Source organism: Dipteris shenzhenensis, chromosome 21, assembly GCF_047967505.1.
Source record: "Dipteris shenzhenensis isolate YYH24624 ecotype China chromosome 21, Dip_SZ_1.0, whole genome shotgun sequence".
In the NCBI taxonomy this organism is placed as follows: domain Eukaryota; kingdom Viridiplantae; phylum Streptophyta; class Polypodiopsida; order Gleicheniales; family Dipteridaceae; genus Dipteris; species Dipteris shenzhenensis.
In genome coordinates this window covers 29,977,911-29,990,386 of record NC_141616.1, presented here as the reverse complement: position 1 = coordinate 29,990,386, position 12,476 = coordinate 29,977,911, and the positions used below count along the sequence as shown (strand labels likewise).

The window sequence follows — 12,476 nt, the reverse complement described above, 5'->3', positions numbered from 1 at the left end:
CCCATGTTTGGGCATGTGTATACTTGTGACAGCATATGTAAATAGATGCACATGTGTGTGTGTGTGTGTGTGTGTGTGTGTTGGCATGTGTATTGTGTGTGAGAGCATATGCTTATGCCGTTGGGTGGTGATGTCTGCTAGTCCCTTCTATGTTTATGGAGTTTGGTACGAGTGGCTTGCATGAATTTATAACTGAACTGTTTTTTTTGCTTTTAGAGTTTTGGCATGTTCTACATTCATCTAGATACGTGAATATTGTCTAATCATGTTGCAAATGACAATGTAACGAAGTGTCGGAAAGGTTACCTCCCTATCTGTAAGCCCCCAAATGAGGGGAGAGCATGGGGGAGGGAGACCTAGGGCAAGATCTGCCCAGAGCAAAGGGAAAGAGTGGGCTGCCACATGGGCAACACCTCACAGCAACCAGGTATGGATGCTGTCAGCAGCATATACAAAACAGTACGGAGGTGTTGACGTGGCTGTACGGTGCTGGAAATAGCCTGGCAAGAGGTGAGATGAACAGGGTTGGGATGCGCCTGTTTGTTGCAAGTCTGGAGGATCAGAAAGAGGATCAGTAAGTGAGCAGGGGTGGTGGCCATGGCAGGCCAGCCACCTGGCCTTGGAACTGCCCCAGGGAGGGGCCTGGCAACAGCCCAAAAAGGGCCGCCGACTAGGTCAACCAGCAAGTCGGCTAATCATCTCGGCTATATGGGCTCTAAAAGGGAGAGCCCCCAGTTGGTTTTTGGGGGGCAGCAAAGTTGGCCAGTAGGCCTGCTGGTCGGTGGGTTTTGTGGGGGCATCTGTCCCTATAAAAGAGCCCCTTTGGGGCCTCATATCTCATCCAGCAGTTCAGCAAGCAGAGGAGTAGTAAGTGCCTCATCGTTAGGCCTACATCCAGGAGGCAAAGGAGGGCCAGAGGTGCAGACTGAGTTCACTTGGGGCTGAAGCCTAGGTTGTCTACCAGGGCAGCAAGGTGCTGAGATATTTGGACAGAGAGTCTACATACGCTCCAGGTGGAGCATGCGGGCTAGAGATCTAGAGGTGCCGGCAGATAGTAGGAGAACCTTTTGGCAAGATCAGAGGACCATGATTTGGTGGAACTCTGGATCTATCTTTTGAATTGTGTCCATAGCTTTGGATGGAAATACATTGTTTTGGTCAATTCTATATCCGGCTTGGATCACTGTCTATTTGCTAGCCTGCATTACACATTTATGTGAAGCATGTTAAGTAAGGAGGTTTGTGATTCCACCCATACCACACACTGTGTGAGCTCTTGGGCTATTCTATCAATCTTCCGCAGTGCAACTCTGTTGGTCGATTTCTAACTCGAAGCATACAAACCAGTAGAGTGCTAGGGTGTTGTGATAAACCACTTCTATTTTGTGTTCGTCACTATCTAACCCTCAGACTAGCACCTTTTTTTTCTTTTGGGATTCCATGTTTCCTTTTCTTCTGAGATAAATAATTTACACTTTTGGAGTGTAGTGACCACAGTGGGATGCAAGTCCCCATCAATATGGCTCCATCATCTTGGAGCACAGGAGAGGTATGTTAAGGTCTTTAGCTCTGCTAATGTTAATAATTGCTTTATGCAGGCAATGGCAGGGCTTGCTGCAGATGGCAGACAAATCGTGTCTCGTGCTCGTGGGGAGGCTGTTAATTACCAAAAGTATACTTCATTTATTAGACTTAGTTCAAATGGATAAGTTAATCAGCTCCGGCATTTTCTAGTGGGATGACAATCTAGGGCATCTTCTGTTGCAATTTTGTGGTTGTGTATTTTTAAAAAATGGTTTCTGCTTTGTTCAGTTTTTATGGTGAAGAAATACCCATCAAGGAGCTTTGTGACCGCGTGGCCAGTTATGTGCACTTGTGCACTCTCTATTGGTGGCTGAGGTTTGTATGTCATGTGCCCTAACCTATGTCTTTTCAAATCTATATTATTGTCTTTCCAAGCATGCAGTGCTGCTAGCATGACTCCACATATAGTGCATTGAAGGTTTCAATGGTTGATTGGATAATGGGCAGACCATTTGGGACGGCGGCTCTTCTTGGTGGTTTTGATAGGGATGGTCCACAATTATACTTGGTTGAGCCGTCAGGTGTTGCTTATGTAATAACTTCTTAACCCTCTTCCTTTGTGATCAGCATATTCAAATTTTAATATTACGTCATTTTGGAAAATAGGGGTAATATTTATTGTTTTACAACCTGGCAAGTGTAAGATTGAATAGGCAGTTCTTTCTTTTTTCTTCTGGGACTGGTGGAATGAGATTGGAAACATGCTTGCAGAGGTATTTTGGGGCAGCTGTGGGCAAAGGAAGACAAGCTGCAAAAACGTGAGTGCAGGCATGAGGGTCAAGAGTGTTAGTTTTTGTAAACTTATCTTGGTTTTCTCTATGTGATGCATTTTCCCAGATTAGATTTTCAGAAAGTTGATTAGATATGTACACGTCACCGCCCTTTTCAAGTTGATTAGCCTTGGATCCTTTTTCCTCAATTTTTATAAATGTTTGAATAAATTTTCTAGACCATGTCTTGTCATTTCCAATTGGGAATACTTTTGCCTCAGTTTATGGGGTGCTAAGCACATGATGGAGTCACAATGTCGTAGAAATTTAGTGCTAGTGTCATAGTGCTTTTCTTAAATACTTTAGGGTTGTAACTTGTGTGCTTTGATTTGAATGTTGCAATTTCTGATAATTTGATCCCCCCTACAAGATAGCAGGGATCTGATGAATCAGTACTCTACTCTATAACTTTATGAATTTTAACTGTATGCTTTCATCGGTGCAGACCAAACTTCTAATGGTGGGTCAAGACATGTTTCTAGTAGAAATGTTTGGGCATTGCCGTTTGATCTCCCCTCCACCTCATTGTGAAAGATCAGATTACTGATTAGATCATACGTTGGAGATGGCCTTGAGACCAAGTGTCTTCTGGCTTTGGAGTTCGAGTCTTGACACTATGCAGTATATGCATTGCTCACTTTAATAACTACACATAATTTCTTCTGTATCATTGTGATTAGAATTTCTATTTTTTTTCCATTCTCAAATTGTGGGATGCAGTGCCCTGGGGGAGCCATGTGTAGAAATAAAAGATAAAAAGTAAAAAATTGCAAGATTGGATATATTCTAGTCTTAGGAAAGTATATAGAATCACAATCATCTAGATCACTACTGTCATTAATACTGGGGACTGTGGCATTGTAGGAATGATAGATTTCTTTTCTTTCATTGCAACCATGAAGGACAACATTTTTCTCTGCGGCAGTATTCTGAATGGAACATCAGCAGCTTAAAGAAATGGAAAGGAGGATTCAATTGGGCAATGTGATGGCCAACTGCAGTGGTACTAGGGTAACATGGCGACTTAACTAGAAGGGAGCTATCTCCATAACTTGATTGTTGGTATTTTGGGTCCCTTGTGATGGCTACTGCTTTGCCTTTTGCTGCTGCAGATCCATCCCAGCTCCAGCAGGTACCTTCCATGTTCTTTGATGTGAGGTGCTGCCCATGTGGCGGCCCCCTCTCTTCCTTTTCTCTTGGGCACAGCCTGCCCACTTACAGATGGGGAGGTGACCTTTCCAACAGGCAATGACTGGCTGTATAGCATGTCCACTTGCCTTTGCGATTACACCAAACGAGTGCTGAAACATCTATCAATTGTGGCTTTTTGCAAGACATGCATCTCAATACAAAGTTCTGCAAATCTTTTCTAAGGCATCTTGGAGTGGAACTTCACCAACTGCCGCCCCTCCCTCCTCCTTGCCCCTAACGCCCTACATGGGATTGCCAACTACTATTAAATATGACCAAGGGACCATTAGAGGAAATATTTGAAAGTGAAATGATTCTTATGCCCTCTAAATCTTGTGTCATTTGAGTAGTCACGCCTCTTTGAGGGTACAGAGCATGACTGTCATCTATTGTTAGGAGCCTATTTGGTAAGGAAGGTTTACATACTGTGACTGACTCAGTTACCTTCATAGCTTGTCGATAATTTATGAAAAAACAATGTGTACTTTTTCATAAATTTTTTTGTACCTCCATTTATTCTCTTCATATACAGGCTATCTTTTTTGTTTTTATATTGGTTATTTTGACTTGAAATTAGAGAGGTTTCGTTACGATATTGGCTACGGTGTGTATTGATTTACATGTCTATGAATAATATTTGTTTTGTGTATACATCCTTTGATTCATGCTAACATATATTGGGTATTGATGAGAACATCAATGTTGCTTTGCTCACCTGATTCTAGCCTTGTTAAGGTAAATATAACAACGTTTCTTTTACCTGAACTTGTATGAAATTGAAATTATTCTGTTGAGCAGGGAAATTGAGAAGCTGAAGTTATCAGACATGACTTGTAGATAAGGTGTGATTGAAGTGGCAAAAATGTGAGCTCTCAACTGTTGTCCTCTGAAGCACGCTATTTGCTCATACTTAGGGAATAAGTGATGTACTCAGAAAGAGAAAAGCTAAAAGAGAGGCTTCAACATTACGGATGCATAAAAAATGTGGCATGATGCAGAAAATTCTACGACAAGCTTTAACTTGCTGTGGATATCTTAGCACATTCTAGTTTTATGGCTGATGTGTGTCTATACATGCTGTACTTTGTAGTATATATGGAGTTCATGATGAAGCAAAGGACAAGGCTTTTGAGTTGGAGATGAGCTGGATATGCGAAGAATCAAAACGTGAACATCAAGGGGTAAGCCAATCAAGCCAATGTTTAGGATTTAAAAACCTTGGGGTTTTTTCTCAAGCTTAGTGGGAGAGTGGCGCGTCATCCTCTAGGGTTACATTTTGCACAGCTCATGGGTTAAGCTTCCATACCTAAAGTTATGTATCTACGTTCTAGGGTTTGTGAGCTTGACCCTCTCTTGGAGAGAGTTCATGTGTTGTATCTTTGTAGAATACGTTATAATGCAGCTTACATCAAGAATATCTTCCTCCTTTCCTTATTCATAGATTATGTGCACCTTCATATGCGGAGAGATCAACATTGTAACCGTGTGGTTATACAGTCAATTAAAAAATCAGAAGATGTTTGAGTTTGAAATTAAGAAAAACTAACAGATTTCAAAGATTCCTTGCGTGGCGTCAATATGTCAAAGGTATAGTTGGAAATCGTCCCATGTGGGAGCTGCCATACCTTGTGCATCTATTGATAAGGTTGTGGATCTTGAAGTAGAAGCGTTGCAATGTTGATCTTTGCTTTCTCACAGGGCTCCTCATGTGCAAAGTGTTTACTAAGATTTGCAGCCTTGTCTACTTCAGTCTATTTGAACACCACTAGGTTTCTAGTTAACTGGTGTAATAGTGATGCCATATGAGTGAAACATGGGTACTTATCCATCATATGCTATGGCCTAAATTTTTATCTCATGTAGGAAAATTTATGTTTCTATCCATTTATATAAATATAGTATCTCTTGCTGAGACCAACGACTTCATTTTATTGAAGACAATGATATATAAAAAATTGCCCCCACACGTGATGCTTTGGAGAAATTATGCCTATTGTTGGATGGAAAATTGGCTAAGGCATTGCTCAATCCAAATGAAATGGTAGGACTAGAGATGATGGATAGCTGTCTTTTGATTGTCTTGTGTAGCAACCTATATGTGATGATAACTACCCTTTATGGCTTCGAACCTTGGATGGGAAAATCATTTTCTTCTAGGTGCCAATGCTTTGCCGATAATTTTTTTGAAAATGAAGCACCTCCTAGCTTGTCCTCCGTAAACTCTAGGTGGTGAAAGTCTTTTCCAACCCCCATGAGTTCATGTTCAGCAAGCAACTAATAAGCTAGTACCATAATGGGCCTCTTTTGTTGATGATTACACATTCAAGATCCCAATCGTGAGATTCCAATCATTAGCGCCAGCCAAACAGTTTGACTAGTGTTACTAGAAATGTTTCGTGAAACGTGTTTCGGAGGTTTCCAACAGAAACACTTTGTAATTTTGATAGGAGTGTAGCCTAGAAACGCACTCTATATATACATGTAAAATACAAAATAGATAAAGTATAAAATAGTGTGAACATATGCTGCTGAAGCATGATAATATCCACAAAATGCTTAATCACGGCTCTTTGCAACTCTTGGCAAAAAGATGGGTGTTGTGGCTAGTATCTAGCACGGTCATGGTGACTATGCATGTGTTAGCTCACTGTTGTCTAGCCCATGGAGATGATGGGTGGGCAGTAAATAAGGCCTTTCGGTGACTACTAGCTTGTGTAACAATCTCAGAATGAGTGGATTTGGACGAGGGTTTGAAGGGAGAGTATGTTGGAGGTTAAATCTCCTCATGCCACATTGTAGAGAGAGAGGGCCTTGCTTGTGGATGTGCCCACCTCGTGAGAGGTTAGGGTAGGCTGAGTGAGGGCCTTTGTTGTGGGTGTGCCTGCCCCCTGTGAGTGTAGAGTAGGGTAGGACTGAGGGCAGACTTGCCTATTGTCCCCGGGGTCCTCTAGGCATGCTGTTTCCAAGGGTTAGCCCCCTCTAGCTGCATGGCAGTCCATACCAGGGTAGGAGGCTGGCCAGGCTAGTCAGCTAGAGGATGGCAAAGAGGGGGGGGGGGGCGGGGCTTGTAGGCAGTATGGCAGCACCATATAGGGCTGCAGGCTGAGGTGGCCTCGTCAGCCAGTGGTTGGACGAGTCAAGGTGTAACCAAACCTTAAGATACTTGAAAATACTTTAGCTATAAAATTACTGGTATTATGACACTTTTGAGCAGTTTGCAACACACAAGAACAAATCACAATATGGCTGTAGGGCTGGAAACCCTAATCGCAGCAAATGATCTTCTAGAAGGGCTGGGAACTGGATCGCTGCAGCGGCACTCTTGCCGGGCACTTATACACGTTAGAGAGTCGAAGATATGACGCTGGAATGAATCGCAACTCAGCTTGGGAGGAGTAGAACTGAATCGCGCGTTGTCCTCGCGGAAGCCGATTTGATAGTGTGTCCTTTGACCATACTCATCAATTAATTGTGGTTTTGTTAGCTCAACTTTTGGGCTCTTGGTTGCCCCTATGGTGCCTCCTTTCAATGGTAAACAGAGGCTCGAGTACAATATCAATACTCAGTGGGGCCAAGTCAAGGATTGGATCTTTTCTCAGGCTCCGGGGGGGGGGGGGGGGTTCTGCATCAACTACGGGGATGGAGGGAAGCTTGCCTATGTCTCTCTTGTAGTGCTCCTTCATGCTTGCGCCTTTGCTACATTGTCTCCATTTTGTACAGGGCTTGTTGCCATGTCGCTCTCTATTGTTGTGGTGCTTCCTGTCTGTCGCCAAACATTGTCTTCCTCTTTTTTGTCCCTAGAATGAATCGTCGTTGCTCTGATATCGGACGTGAAGAACCAGACTTATTAAAATGCGAATGGGTGGGCTCTCCCAACGGGGGAAGATTCCCCTGGTCAAAACATCACGACTATGCCTCGAAGCTCTCAATCGTGCCATGTACATGCCCATATTCTTCACCTTGAATTTCCTTGGGATAAGAAGGGAAAACATAAGGCATCCCGTTTTTATAGTCAACCATGGGGGGATGTCATCATTTACCAAAATTAAACTACTAGCCCTGTTAACCAAGATGTTGAGTGCTATCCTGTCTGTCCCACGAGGAAAATGGACACATTTAACTAGGGATAGTGTTATTGGGCTGCCCTCTTTAGGAAAAAGGTGAGACATCATTTATGGTGTGGTCAATAGGCTTAGCCAAATTCATCTCCACCAAGACACGGTATCTAGCATCTTGGGTTCCTTGGTAGTTCATTGCCTATGTGTTTCCTTAGAAGATTGTGAGTGATAAAGATGCGAAATTTATGGGTCATTTTTGGTCGGAACTATTTATAGTAGTGGGCACCATACTCACTCTCAGTAGAGCGTACCATCCTGAGATTGAGGGTATGGTTGGAGGTATACTTGAGGTACTTTTGGCATGACACTCAGAGGTCTTGGGATAAATGATCACCAACCATTTGTCCAGAGAGATGAGCTTGTTTGATGCAATGTGTTCCACAGTAATAGACAGGGTTGTAAAAAATCAGCAAGCCAAGGATGATCTAGAGAGGATGGGTGCCGGTGACGCGTTTTGGAGAGTGGGGGGGAGATGGACCAGGGATTGTTGGATGCCTTGTGGGCAGTATTTCAGCCTGGGCTGGTCTGACAAGGGCTGCAACATGGGCTGGTCTGACGGGCTGCCACATGTGCAGCACATTGGTCGCCATGTAGGCACATACAAACCACAGAAAAGACCAGACATGGGGCTGCCACATGGGCAGCACATAGGCTGCCATGTGGGCAGCACACTGGAGAGAGTGTGGCTGCATGGAATAGCTTGGAGAAGAGTCAGAGAAGCTACAGTGCGCCAGCAAGTGCAGCGAGGAGAGCCCTTTGGGGCTCATTATTCATCATTGGGCGATCCAATTTTGGAGCAGATTGGAGCTGCAGAAAGCCTGCCTCATGGACCAGTTCAGGAGCAAGGGAGGTGGCAGACAAAGAGCTCACAAAGGCCTTCTATCGGGGCAGCAAGGAGGAAGGATCAAAGGGGGAGCTTTTGCCTCACCGTTGGCTGTGTTTTGGAGCAGCATCCAAAGTGCAGCACTGCCTTACTAGTGGCTGCCTGGGAGGTGTGTTTGTGGGGCATGATGACAAGGCCCACCTAAGCTCATAGAGAGCACACAGGCCAAGTGTTTTGGGAGTGCGCCGGAGATAGGAGAACAAACTGTTGTTTATGCATAAAAGTCGACATCTAGATAGCACTCTTCCATTAGAGGGTGACACACTGGACATTGATTCTGTATTGTGTCCATCTTGGACGGAAATATAAATTTTGCTAGTTCAGCATCTCTCCAGCATTGTCCATTTACTTGCTGCACACATATGCTAATACACATTAAGGAAGGAAGTTTGGGATTCCAATATATACCATTGTGTGAGTTTGTGGGCTACATAACCTTTACCCTTTGGGTTTAGGGACACTTCTTCCACTGCATTGTTTGGTTCTGCCACCCTCTCCTAGAAGCATTCAACAGAGCTCCCTCAATAGCTTCACTCTTCTTATTCCTCTTCTCGTATCAGCCCAGCCCATGAACAGTCTGCTCACAGGTCTTGAGCAAAACGCTTCCCTCTCCTGTGTGCCATATCCCCACATTCAACTGTAGGCATGAAGGCTGCCCTATACTCAGCTTCACAAGATGATGTTGCCTCAACCAAGAAATGCATGAACTGCCTCTAAAGAACTGGCATGGAGCAGACCAACAGATCGAGTGCTCCAATGCTGTGTCTTTGGGCTGTGCATATACCTGCACTCTCAGTTGGACTCTGCATACTTTATGTTCCTAACTAGGCATCTGAAAACCAATAGGCTTATTCGCACACACCTCTTCCTGCAAGTCTCCATTGAGAAAGGTCATTTTTATATCTAACTGATGCACTTTCCAACCGAAATGAGCAGCCAGTAAGACAGCACACCTAATGGTGGTCATCCTAGGAGGGGGGTATCTGAAAATTGTAGCCTTGCTCTCTATTGTAGCCAACTTGCTTATCATGCAAGTTGCTTCTCAGTTGACTAGGCCTATGTGCGTAGGCTACATTGCCAAACACGCTGATGTAGTCCCCTTGGGTTTCTGTTATACCAAGCCTCAAGGTCAGTCACAGTTTTCATCTGCGTTTAGCCAATAAGGCATATCAATATACATAATTTTCCTGTCTGTGCTGTTAGAAACATGGTGTGAGGGGGAGAGAGAGAGGAGCTAGGGTGTAAGGAAATGATGCACAAATAAAGACATAATGAAAAGGCTCTCATTCATTCATCAAGAATGTTGACAAGTGAAGTACAAGCTTTTATATAGGCTACTCACACACACTCTAGCACCTAGTGCATATGGGATAAGTCCCATGATGACATGTGGCACTCACACAAGACTCACTCACATAGACTTAGTACTAGATCACCTAGTACTACACACTAACACATCACATCACATCACATCACCACACTCTTTGGCTATGATATCTCCAACACCACTTCAGAGCAAAGAGGTGTGAGACCCCACATGGAAGAGTAGACCGATCCCCCCTCCACCGCAATACTACAAAGAGCAAGTCCAACTATCCAACACCTCTCGTGTGATAGTGACTTCTCAGTCAGCTTGCGATCGGCAAGGGCAAACCATCACTCGTCATCCCCCTTACTCTGAACTGGGTGGTCAATACCATCAAGCAAAGTAAAACACAATACAATAATTTCTCATCGCATTTTTTCCTTAATGTTGCATTTCAGAAGTTAGCCTAAAATAAAAAGCTCTGTCTGCAACAATATTTTGTGCAGGGAGACTTATTTGGTAATGTAAATTTAACTTTTTTAGTTTTCAGTCTTGTATTGGTGGAGCTCCCATATATGGCACAGTTTTGAAGACTCTGTTTCAGTTTTGTGATTTGGTGGAGGGATTTTGGGTTTTGAATTTGAGACTGTAATTTGAGGGAGTGCTTGTACTCCCCCTCTACTTTGGAGGGGAGAGAAAGAGGGAGGGAGGGGTTTCACAAATTAAAGAGTGTCAGATACTGTTTTTGAATATCTAAAGAGCTGATAACAAATACGCTGCTTGCTTGTATTTTGGGCTGTGAAGCCAGCTGTTAGAAGGCTATATGATATGTGCATCTCCTTTGTGCGTTACAGGTACCAGCCGACCTCCTTGAACAGGCAAAGGCGATTGCCAAGGCTGCCCTAGAGGATGACATGGATGCTGATTAGTTGCTGAAGCAAGCTATGTTTCAAATCTAGATATGAAACCATCCATTATCATAGGTTGTGCAGTGGGAGCTGTTAGTCACCATCAATTGCCTGAAAGCAATTCTGACATTTTCACTTTAGATTCTCTTGCATCCACAACTTTCTTCCATATTATGGAGCTTTTCTCAGGGGGACACGTGGCTGCAAGATCAAGATATTTTTAAGTGAGAAATCGCGCTGTAATTTGTAGACTTCGTGATGTAATTTTGAAAAAATGAGTCTCCATCACACCTGCAGGATTTTTTCTCCCCTTGCCAAAGATATCCCTTCAAATCTCTAACCTGTTGTTGTAATGGAGGAGAATCATTTCGTGTCCTTTATGGTTGTTCACTGCAATGTGCTCAACATTGGGGCATCAGGCCTGGATCCTAGGACGACCTGCATGCCATGTCTGAGTCTCATGGTGATGCTAGATTAGGGGTTGTGTTTGTACTTATGAGAGAGTCTGAAGTGGAAGGTATTCAAGCATTGTAAACGATTGGCTGATGCTCATGCATGGAAAGGTAAGTATCTGAAAGGATGCTTGCAGGTCTGGAAACTGTCTCACTAAATTGTTCAGTCCAAAATTCATCAGCATCATCGTCCTACGGCTCCTTGTCCGGGTGGATACAAACAATGGAATTAAGGATCCCATGCCACAGGGAACGGTGGACCTAACTTTGAGTATAGACACAGGGGGAAGTAATGGCTTCTTCTAGTTTGTAATGGAGACCATACTTGCATGACATGAAAAGCATCTCCATTAGCAATTCTAAACCCTTATCCTATCAATTTGCAATAGGGATTCATTTTTCCACTCTTGAACTTTTTGAACTCTTCCGTTATAAGCCCTCAACCCCACCCTTTTTGAAAACCTACAACCTCCTATCCCTAGAACCTTATGGAAGGGTTATCTCCAAAAACATTTTTTGATCAGACCTCTTGAGAATCATCACTCATACACATTTCATACCTCTTCTTAATGGAATATTATCCAAACATCTATTTTACTTACAAACACATCCACCATCCTAGAGCTAACAAAATGCAAGAAATGAGACCAACACCATACTATATACAGGTGCCTATATACAAGTGGAGTAAGGGAAAATATTTGGCACCATTTTGAGGAAGAAACACATTGAAGCTATGAGTGAAATGCAAGGGAAGAGCTTGCATTCCATAGATCTATTACTTAAGGCCTAGGATTATAAAACCTTTTCTCATCTAACAAGTTAAAATGGTGCCAAATTCAGGCTCCAAATCTCATTTTCTTAAAAAGTTGGGAAAGTATTAAAAGTTCAAAATACCTAGAAAGACATGAAAATAGTCTATAAATCCTACTCTTAAGTGTTTCTCTAGACTAGGGCACACGTGAATGGTCACTTCGCAAAATCCATTTTGAAAATTTGAGATTTTACTCCAAGTACCATATGCAATAGAACTTAGCAAAGTTGACCAACATCAAGGAGAGGATGTATTGAAGTGGTGCTTTTTAATACTAAGAATTAATGTAGGAAGGTTGATCGTTGATTATAAGGCAATCAAAAGTTATCAAGGTACCAAGTTGGAGCTTTGGTGCAACCATACTGAACCTTTTATGCAAGAAAACCCTAAGTGGAAAGTGCGCTTAAACTTGGTTAGAATTGATTTTTGTGTGAAAGTGAGTCATACAAC

At 43.0% G+C, this 12,476-nt stretch overlaps 1 pseudogene across 1 annotated transcript; it reads left to right on the top strand.

Moving 5' to 3' along the window:
* The first annotated feature begins 1,519 nt into the window (after positions 1–1,519).
* LOC147888732 (proteasome subunit alpha type-3-like) lies at positions 1,520–10,896 on the top strand (annotated as a pseudogene). Its single transcript, XR_015543003.1, has 8 exons — positions 1,520–1,549; positions 1,599–1,672; positions 1,813–1,899; positions 2,032–2,116; positions 2,296–2,342; positions 4,344–4,409; positions 4,636–4,726; positions 10,707–10,896. The product of XR_015543003.1 is annotated as a proteasome subunit alpha type-3-like (transcript).
* The last annotated feature ends 1,580 nt before the right edge of the window (positions 10,897–12,476 follow it).